We start from the raw sequence: 10,747 nt of genomic DNA, 5'->3' as shown, positions 1-10,747 counted from the left end.
GAGTCGGTGATCGAGCTTATAGGTTAGCCCTACCGCCAGATCTTGATAGAGTTCATAATGTTTTTCATGTCTCCATGCTCTGGAAGTATATTTCGAATCCTTCCCATGTTCTTCGCCACGAGCCATTGGATTTGACGCCGAACGTGACGTACCAAGAGATTCCAGTACAGATTCTGGATCGCAAAGTTAAAGTGTTGAGAAGCAAAGAGATCGGCATTGTTAAAGTCCTTTGGAGGAATCATTTGATTGTAATAGCCAAGCCTGGTGAACGGTACGGTTTAAGTTTTCGTAAGTTTATTGACTACTTGGTCAAGTTTAGGTATAGTTTGAATGTTAAGAGTTTCGATTTATGATTTATAGTATGGTTGGTTATAGATAATGTGTAGTGCTATTGTAGCGGCGTTACGATTAAATTCATGATAATTCGTATGTTGAGCTAATTGGTATGAGGCCAATTGGAGGGATTAGATATGACATAAGGCTGTAACTTTCTTATTTTGAGTTTTGTTCAAATCATTGTGGAAGATAAGCCAAAAGAGCCCCGAAGTGTGTCGTGCGTTTCGTCGTTCCTCCAGTGACACATGTTGGGAGATTAAGCATAACCTTTTACTCAGGCCTCCAAATGATCTGAAATTTGGAGGGATTCAATAAACGACATAGGGCTACAACTTTGTAGTTTACAACTTTTTCTAATTCGGAAGGGAAGAGGCGTTTCGGAAGCGATCTTTAACGTGGCAGTGCGCAGAGTGGCGCCCGAGCGGTAATATATGGCCGCCCGAGCGTCACCACTTCTGGAATTTTGGGTTTTGGGCAGAATCGTTGGCGCCCGAGTGGTAATTTTCGACCGCCCGAGCGCCGGGCACATAACAAAAGCGTGTTTTCGAGATTTTAATGATATAAGGCATAGATTTGTTCACTTTTCCTCATTCTTTCCTCCTTCATTCTCGATTCTTCTTCTCTAGGGAGAGCTAGGGTTCCATTCTTCTCATTTCTTTTCTTTAATCCAAGCTTCTTGTTAGTTATTTGTGTTGAGAGCAAGATTAATTTGGGATCAAGGAAGCTAAAGTAAGTTTTTGGTTTGGTTATTTCTTAGTTTTTGGTGTTGGAGATTATCAGAGCGGTGTTCTTGTAAAGGGTCACGCCTACTGCCAGTCGCAAGAAGCTCACGAAGTCACACCGCAAGCCTGTAAGTTTAAAGTTTTGCATTATGTTATGTAGTAAGCATCAAGTCATGATTTCAGTATGTGCATGTCTTAAGTTTGATTTACGTGCATCATAAAATATTGAGATATGTTCATGCATATTGGGTTTACGTGTTGGGTGAATTATTGGAACAGTATGCCTCCTAGACGTTTGGTTGACCGGGAAACAAGGGATGAGAACATAGAGCATTGAGTTGAGGACAAGGAACATCGAGATGAGGAGAGGGTCAATCCTCCACCACCTCCACCACCAGATATGCAGGAACAGATGCTTGCTGGGATGACGCAGTTCTTCGCACAGTTTGCGGGGAACCAGGCTGCAGCAGTAGGTGCAGGGGCGAGGCCCCAACCAGAGGCAGTATATGATAGGTTCCGGAGGATGAGTCTGAAGGAGTTTTCGGGTACCACTGGCCCGATGTTAGCTGAGGGATGGATCAAGTCCATCGAAGTAATTTTCAACTTTATGGAGCTGACGGATGCTGACAGAGTTCGTTGCGCCACCTTCTTATTAACTTGAGACGCTAGGCTATGGTGGGAGAGTGCGTCAGTGGCCGTCAATTTACAGGTGCTGCCTTGGAATGGTTTTAAGGAGGTTTTCTACTCCAAGTACTTCACTGAGGAAGTACGAACCAGACTCACCAACGAGTTTATGACGCTGCGGCAGGGGGACAGTAGCGTGGCAGAATTTGTTAGGAAGTTTGAGAGGGGATGTCACTTCGTGCCCCTCATTGCTAATGATGTCCAGGCGAAGTTGAGGCACTTCTTAAATGGTTTGCGGCCAATCCTGCGCCGTGATGTGAGGGTAGCTGGCCCTACTACTTATGCAGTTGCCGTTTCTAGAGCTCGGGCTGCCGAGCAAGATCTGAGAGATATCGAGATGGACGGGCAGTGCAAGAGGCCATACCAGGCACCACCGCAACACCAACAGCAACAACAGCAGAGACCCCAGTTTAAGAGGCCGTTTCAGGGGCCGTCTGGGAAAAAGCCTTATCCAGGACCGCCAAAGGGCAATGGTCCAATTCAGCAGCAAGGGGCGCCTCAGAAGCCCGCTATCTTCCCAGTGTGCCAGAAGTGCAATCGCCAGCATCCCGGACAGTGCCTATGGGGATCCGGGAAATGTTTTAAATGTGGAGCTACAGATCACGTGCTGAAAGAGTGCCCACAGTGGAAGCAGCCAACCTAGGGAAGGGTATTCGCCATGCATGCTCAGGAGGCGGACCCAGACACCACCTTACTGACTGGTAAACTTTTCTACCTAAGCTCAGTATTATTCTGCCTTGCATGTGGAATTTTTACTTGGGATTATTAGCGTGCTAGTAATATTTTGTTTGCCTAGGGTTATTGAGTTCTATTGTGCGTAAGGTTTATGTTAGAAATTTTGGGAAAATAAGTGGTGTTGTACTAACGCATCTCAGGAAACATTTTTATTAAGAGATTACCCACAACTGCACTGTTAGACTCAGGAGCCACTCACTCCTTCATATCAGAGACGTTTGCTAATCATTTGGACCTCAAGTCCATTGGCCTAGACGTGAACTTTTCGGTGACAGTCCCGTCAGGGGAAGAGCTGTTGGCTACCAGTGTGATCAGAGACATTGATCTAGAACTACATGGCCACCTAGTATATGCAGATTTAATCCTATTGCCGATGCCAGAATTCGACATTATCTTGGGCATGGACTGGCTGAAAAAGAACAGAGTCTTAATCGACTTTCAGAAGAGGTCAGTTTTGGTCAGACCGCCGGGCATGGAACAGTTTCTTTTCGAACCAGCTAGATGGAGAAGCTTCCCTCGCATGATTTCGTGCATGTAGGCGAGGAGGTTGATCTTCAAGGAGTGTCAGGCCTTCTTGGCTAGTATTATTTCAGCGCCTGATGTGCCCACTCCATCTTTATCAGAGGTGCCGGTAGTCAGAGAATTCCCAGACGTCTTTCCTGATGACGTCACAGGCCTTCCACCAGAGAGAGAGGTGGAGTTTGCAATCGATCTCGTGCCAGGCACAGCGCCAATCTCTAAGGCACCATACAGATTAGCTCCAGCTGAGATGTTAGAGCTCAAGCAGCAGATTCAGGAGCTCCTCAACAAAGGATTTATCCGCCCTAGTTTCTCACCGTGGGGCGCATCAGTGCTCTTTGTAAAGAAGAAAGACGGGAGCATGAGACTGTGCATCGACTACCGAGAGTTGAACAAGGTAACGATCAAGAATAAGTACCCGTTGCCTAGAATCGAAGACTTGTTCGATCAGTTGTAGGGAGCTACCGTGTTCTATAAGATAGATCTTCAATCCGGGTATCACCAGCTGAAGGTTAAGGATGCAGATGTTCACAAGACGGCCTTCAGGACTAGGTATGGGCATTTCGAGTTCTTAGTAATGCCATTCGGTCTGACGAATGCTCCAGCAATTTTCATGGACCTCATGAATCGAGTATTTCAGCCCTACCTTGATCAGTTCGTCATAGTGTTTATTGACGACATTCACATATACTCGAAGAGCCATGAGGAGCAAAACCAGCATTTGAGGACAGTTTTGCAGACCTTGCAGAGTCGCAAGCTATTTGCGAGGTTCAGTAAGTGTGAATTTTGGCTGCAGAAAGTTGCATTTTTGGGGCATATAGTATCTAGCAGTGGTATTGAGGTGGACCCAGCGAAGGTATCAGCCGTTAAGGAATGGGTTGAACCAAAGAACGCATCAGAAATCCGCAGCTTTTTGGGTTTAGCCGGTTACTACCATAAGTTCATTAAGAGATTTTCGTCCATAGCAGTGCCGCTCACTTCACTAACCAAGAAAAATGCTAAGTTTTTGTGGAGTGAGGAATTCCAGAAGAGCTTCGACACTCTGAAGCAAGCTCTTATTTCAGCGCCAGTACTAGCCATGCCGTCAGGACAAGGGGAGTTTGTGCTTTTTACCGATGCATCTAAGCTCGGTCTAGGCGCAGTGTTGATGCAGCAAGGTCGAGTCATAGCTTATGCCTCCAGGCAGTTGAAGGTGCATGAGAAGAATTACCCGACGCATGACTTGAAATTAGCCGCAGTCGTCTTTGCGTTGAAGATTTGGAGGCACTACCTATATGGCGAGAAATGTCAGATTTTCACTGACCACAAGAGTCTCAAATATTTCTTCACGCAGAAAGAGCTGAATATGAGACAGAGGCGGTGGTTCGAACTTGTGAAAGATTACGACTGTGAAATTAGCTACCATCCGGGGAAAGCTAATGTGGTCGCAGACGCCTTGAGCAGAAAAGTGGCGGTTGTCGCTCAGTTGTCAGCTCAGAGACCACTATAGTCGGAGATTCAGAGATTTGGTCTAGAGATTTATCGAGAGGGCAGAGCTCCTAGACTGTCTAATCTGATAGTCAAATCTGGTTTGCTAGACCGTATCCGGGCAGGTCAGTCTTCAGATGAGCAGTTACAGAAGTGGAGACTGAAAGACGAAGCCAAGGGCAGTGTGTTGTACACAGTTTCAGACGGCATTGTGAGATACAGAGGTAGAATGTGGGTGCCTAGTGTTGGTTCGATTAGACAGGATATTTTGACAGAGGCACACGCATCTCCGTATTCCATTCACCCAGGAGGTACCAAGATGTACAAAGACCTACAGTTATTGTATTGGTGGCCAGGGATGAAGCGAGACATCCGTAGATTCGTATCAGAATGTCTCACTTGTCAGCAAGTAAATGCTGAACATCAGAGACCAGCAGGGTTGGTTAAGTCACTCCCCATTCCCGAGTGGAAGTGGGAGAAAATTACTATGGATTTCGTGGTTGGGTTGCCGAGATCAGTCAGAGGGTCGAATTCCATTTGGGTTATAGTGGACCGACTCACGAAATCAGCACATTTTCTACCAGTGAAGACGAATTTCTCCATGACGCAGTATGCGGAGCTTTATCTCAAGAAGATCGTTCGTTTACATGGATTCCCAGTTTCAATTGTGTACGACAGGGACCCAAGGTTTACGCCGTCCTTCTGGAAGAGCTTACATGCAGCCATGGGGACGAAGTTGCTTTTCAGTACAGATTTCCACCCGCAGACAGATGGCCAGTCTGAGCGAGTGATTCAGATTTTAGAGGATTTGCTGAGAGCGTGCATGATTGATTTTCAAGGAACTTGGGAGTCTAGACTACCTCTAGTGGAGTTCACATACAACAACAGCTTCCAAGCATCTATTGGTATGGCTCCCTATGAGGCGTTGTACGGAAGGAAGTGCAGATCACCAGTTCATTGGGATGAAGTTGGTGAGAGGACAGAACTTGGTCCAGAGATAGTGCAACAGACTGCAGACGTGGTGGTAAAGATTCGTGAGAGAATGAAGACTGCCCAAAGCCGTCAAAAGAGCTATGCCGATAAAAGGAGAAGAGATCTCGAGTTTGCCGTAGGAGATCACGTTTTTATCAAGATAGCACCTATGAAGGGTGTTATGAGATTTGGAAAGAGAGGCAAACTGAGTCCGAGGTTCATTGGGCCGTTTGAGATTTTGGACAGAATTGGGACACTAGCCTATCGTGTTGCTCTTCCGCCGAATCTGGCCGGGGTGCACAATGTGTTCCATGTCTCGATGCTGAGGAAATATCTGGCGAATCTTTCGCATATTCTGAGTTATGAGCCGTTGCAGCTTGCTCCAGACCTCTCTTATGAGGAGAGACCAGCCAAATCCTAGACAGGCAAGAGCGTAGGCTTCTGAACAAAGTGACTAAGCTAGTCAAAGTTCGGAGGCTAAACCAATCAGTGGAAGAGGCCACATGAGAGTCAGAGACAGATATGAGACTTCGCTACCCGGAGTTGTTCGGTAAGACTTAATTTCGAGGACGAAATTTTTATAAGTGGGGGATGAACTGTAGTGCCCAAATTCAGTACACGTATAACCCATGCATTCATTTAATTATTAGATCATTTAATTACTTTTAAATGTGTTTTAGCCATGCATAATTTATGAAAATGCATTATTTTAAATTATTTATGTTCATGTGATGCACGTTAAAAATGCTTTCTTCAAGTTTCATGTTTCAGGCGATTATTCGAGGCGGGATCGAGAAAGAGACCCGGTGACGATCTTTGGCAATTTTGAAAGACGGTATTTTATTTTTAGTGGAGTGGGGCATTTTAAATAATTTATCTAGTTTTAGTAATTTAAAAGCCTAATTTGACTATTAGGAGATTTTGGAGACTTTAAAGTTTTAAGGAATTGTCTCTTATGCACTTTATTTCAATCACACGATTTTTATTTAAAGTTAGTAGTGGGTTAATGCCTTGATTGGTTGTTAATTAGTAATTAAGTAAATTATTGTCCCTAATTAACACCCTAATCTCCTACCCACTACACAAAACGCACGCACACACACACTTTACACACACCACTCACGACACTCAAGCATACACACACACAATTTTATTTCTCTCTTCACTTCATTCTTTTAAAAGAAAACCTAGGGTTCTTGAGAAGCGTAGCAGCCGCCCCCTCCCTTTAATTTCCAGCAAGGTTTTGTTGCATTTTATTCTATGAAATCGGTGCCACGTTCGTCCCGGATCAAGCCTCGCTCCATCTCCGCTTCGGTGTCGTCGTTACGGTATCTTTTAATATCAAGGCACGTATATTCTGTTCTTTCTGCATCGATCTTGTCATAGTATGTGTTGTGCTATTTTATGCGTGTAAATCCATGTGTGACGTTCGTCGTTTGAGCGGAAAATGGTTTGAATTCGTTTGAAATAATTTTTAGATCTGAAATCTCGTAACATACTGTTCTGATGAAAACTGCGATTTTTCTGTCGGGATTTTGAGAAAACTTTCAACTAGAAAATTGTAGAACTTTTCGATACCTTCGATTCGATATAAAATTTGAGATTTTTAGATGAAAATTGAGTGAGTTATGATGTTTTTCGTGGGACTGCTCAAACTGCGACTTTTACGAAAATTGTGTTCTTGAAATTATTTGTTGCAGGCTTCGCTGGAAATCGACGGGTGTTTGTTGCTGCGTTTAGGTATGATTGGTATGATGTTGGGTCGTTATTTATCATGTCGTTCGGTGTTGATAGGCACTAGAATGCACAAGAAGTCGTAGGAACCAATTGGTGTTAATTGCCGCGTTTTCCTCAAATTGTATGTATCGTAGGGGAACGTCGTTGTTTGGGTGTTCGTACGAGTTTAGATCGATGTTATGGTGTCTTAGGATGGTCTCAAGGTATTTAATTTCGTTCCATTAGTCGTTCGATTGGGAGAATAGATATTGTGTGAGTTTTTCCTCGCAGGTTCAGAAAATCGAGGCCACACGGACCCCAACACGGACCCTGGCACGGGGTCCGTGCCCCTGTTTCCTTCGAAGTGTCTTTTTCCAGAGACTAGACGGACCCCTACACGGACCCTTACACGGGGTCCGTGCCTTTGTTTCTTTCGCGGTGCCGAATTCCCGAGGCTACACGGATTCCCACACGGACCTAGGCACGGGGTCCGTGCCCCTCCTCCTTTTCGATGTCCTTTTACAGAGTCTAGACGGACCCATGCACGGACCCAGGCACGGGGTCCGTGTCCTTCGTTTTTGGGAAAATAATTTAGTATGCTTTTATGTTAGACGTCATGGTTTATTGCAAGGATTATCAAGGTCGCGTCATGGGAAATTTTAGAATGTCCTAAGTAATGATTGAACTCGAGAGTAAGTATGATAAGTACGGTTGGTTACAGTTGGTATCAGAGCCGACCTCTCTTAGTACGGTGTGGTTCGGGACGAACCAAGCGGAAGCTGGTGGGCATGTGAGGCCCGGGGCCGAAGAGGGCGGGGGGTGAACGCCGGTGCCATCAGTTGTACGGACAATGAGCGGCTCCTGGCAGGCTTCTAGGTGAAGGGAACATGAATGAACCGACCCACACGGTAATGAGAAGGATTCCGAGACTGGGCAATGTAATGGACTGAACAGTTGAAGAGGGCTTAAAAAATTTGATTGGTACTACTCATATCACGAAGGTGTATCTTCTTTTCGGTAGCTCATCACATAAGAACTCCAAATTTAAGCGTGCTTGACTTGGGGCAATTTTGGGATGGGTGACCTCCTGGGAAGTTTCCTAGGGTGCGTGTGAGTGAGGACATAAGCACGCTGGAAAGACTCGTCTTGGTACAGTGAGAACAGTCGTCAAATCTGGGGCGTTACAGAGATGATATGGGTTTGTTGATGGTGTTGGTTTATGGATTAATTGATATGGGTTTATGATTATTGAGATGTTGATGGTGCAAATTATGGTTTATTGTTGTAGGATTACTATCAAGAGATTAGATACAAGGTTTCAAGTGGTTGTAAGTGGAATCTCATTCTTGTGCTCACATGATAGTATATGTATTGTGTTTCAATGGTTTTAACATGTTATTCCCTTCCATTTGATCCATATTATGTATTGAATTATTTGATTGTATATTTGAGACAGTTGAATGTCTCAATTGTGAAAAAGTGAATACAAGAGAAAAGAGTTTACAAAGTGTTTGATTAAATGCCCCAAAGAGAGTTTAAAATGATTTATGGATTGATAGATACATAGTCAGAGATTGCATGCAATTAGTTGATCAACGACCATAGGCTTATATCCCTCAGAGTAATCGATTTATATCGATGGGATATAGGTACAGAGACAGAGTTACTATATAGATATCAATCCAACAGAGAAAAGAGAAACCATCTTATTGTTATATTATTACTATGTTATTCATGATTCAGAGTTGATGGTATTTAATGTTTTTAAAGCCATGTTTACAGAGTATGCTATGTACATTGCTATGTAAGAGTTCCACTTGCTGAGTTTTATGTTCATTTCAGTTATTCATGTGATGCAGATAAGAGCGACGAACCAGGACGCTGATTGAAGCCGGGGTCATATGCATACAGAGATGGAAGGAAGTGGAAGATTATTTTGTTATACATGATCAAAATGATATTTTGTATTTTGACGCAACACTTTTTGGATCATGTATATTCTTTTGATGGTATATATATTGGAAATGTATTTTGAATCCTTCCTCCCTTTAAAGAAAAATTTTAAATTCCACTGTTATTTATAAAATGGCTCAGAGGTGTACAATGAACTGGAGGAATATCATCTTCAACGTTCTGAGGAATATGTTTCAGTCCTCAAAGTAGTCAAAGGGCTTTGCGGTGCAGCTCAGCCATGTGCTGAAGGTTAAAGGAATGGTGACTGATAATTCGGAGAAGTCATCAAAAATAAATTTATTCAATGCCAAGTCTGTCCAACCACCTAAGCAGAAACTGGACATGTCACCTGAGCAGTTCATTCAGGTGCAGAAGGAAATTGGGACGGAAGGAGCTCCCAAATCAGTCAAGAAAGCAAGGAATGAGGCTCAAAAGAAGACAATCAAGTGCAAGCTGATTGTCAGTGTAACTGATTCTGAGAGGCCTCCTTCTCCCAAAGTTTTGAAGAAGCCACAGACTTTGAAGACCAAGCCTACTGCTGCAGTTCAAACAATCCTAACTGATCGACTGATGCAGTCAGGAGCTGAACAGCCCATTAAGGCTGTCCCACTAAAAGCTATCCCAACTGAACCCTCAACTGAGGATCAGTTGCCACTATTTGCCATCTTGCCAAGGAAGAAAGTCACTGAATCTGGTGACAAGAAGAAGCTTGCTGGAGTTAAGGCTCCATTAATCACTATTGCTGCCACACTTCCTTACCTCCTGTCAGACCTAAAAGAATAGTGATCGGAGAGAAAATTGATGCAACAACAACAGGGTTAAGCATTCCCCATGATCTAATTGATTCCAAGGGCAAAGGGAAGATGCAAGAAGAACCCAGACCAACCAATGCGATTCAAATTCACATTGATCTTATCTGGCAAGAGATCAATAAATTTGTAGCAGAGAAACTCAAGACCTATAATGAGTGGGTAAAATTCAAAACTGAAATTTTTGCTAAACAGCTTCAGTCGAAGACTAAACCGAAGAAGTTTATTGAACTAGAGGCTGTTGTTCTGAGAGTAGTCAAAGCTTCAACAATTGTTCAGGCTCTAGAACGCAAGAGTTATTTGTTTGATCAGCTGAGATCCAAGAAGCATCAAAAGATTGTTGCTGAGTTGCGTCAAATTTTTGATCCTTCAAGTCCAACTGCATTCAATGACACGACATCGCACAATCAACTGGACTCGGATCTTGTCTGCTTACAGATGCAAATCAAAATTTGGGAAATGGATCAGGAACTGATCATTCCAGCGGCTTCAGGAGACTTTCCAATTGATGAAGATCCAGCTGGACAGTCAGTTCAAAAGCCACCCAAAGACTCAGCTGTCGAAATCTCTCCAAAGGCAACTGAACCTTCCCCATCAGTTGCTCCTCCATCTTCATCTTCAGCTCCTCAATCTTCAACTGCTGATCCAGCGCCATATACTGAAGCTGAATTATCTCTGGCAAATCTAGTTGAGGTCATCAAATCAGTAACCTCAGATATTCAGCTGGACAATTCTAGATCAGTTGAAGATATGCTTAAAACTGAAGAACAAGTTGTTCAAGCTGTTACTTTTGAAGAACCAGCTGAGGAGCCTAATTTTGAACAACCTGAAGAG

This window comes from Primulina eburnea, chromosome 3, assembly GCF_022965805.1.
Source record: "Primulina eburnea isolate SZY01 chromosome 3, ASM2296580v1, whole genome shotgun sequence".
Taxonomy (NCBI): Eukaryota; Viridiplantae; Streptophyta; class Magnoliopsida; order Lamiales; family Gesneriaceae; genus Primulina; species Primulina eburnea.
This window is presented reverse-complemented; position numbering follows the sequence as displayed.